Below are 253 nucleotides of genomic sequence, written 5' to 3'. Positions count from 1 at the left end.
AATTTATTTCTGTGATGTGCAGCTGAATTTTCAGCATCATTACTCCAGTCTTCAGTGTCACGTGATCCTTCAGAAATCATTCTAATATGCTGATTTATCATCAATGTTGGAAACCGTTGTGCTGCTTCATAATTTTTTTTTTTGTACATCTTTTCTTTCTTTTTTCAGCACTTGAATAAAAGAAAAAAGAAAAAAGACTTGTATTGTTAGAAAAGATTTCTATTTTGAACAAATGCTGCTCTTTTTAACTTTA

This window comes from Onychostoma macrolepis, chromosome 19 (assembly GCF_012432095.1).
Source record: "Onychostoma macrolepis isolate SWU-2019 chromosome 19, ASM1243209v1, whole genome shotgun sequence".
Lineage (NCBI taxonomy): Eukaryota > Metazoa > Chordata > Actinopteri > Cypriniformes > Cyprinidae > Onychostoma > Onychostoma macrolepis.
This window is presented reverse-complemented; position numbering follows the sequence as displayed.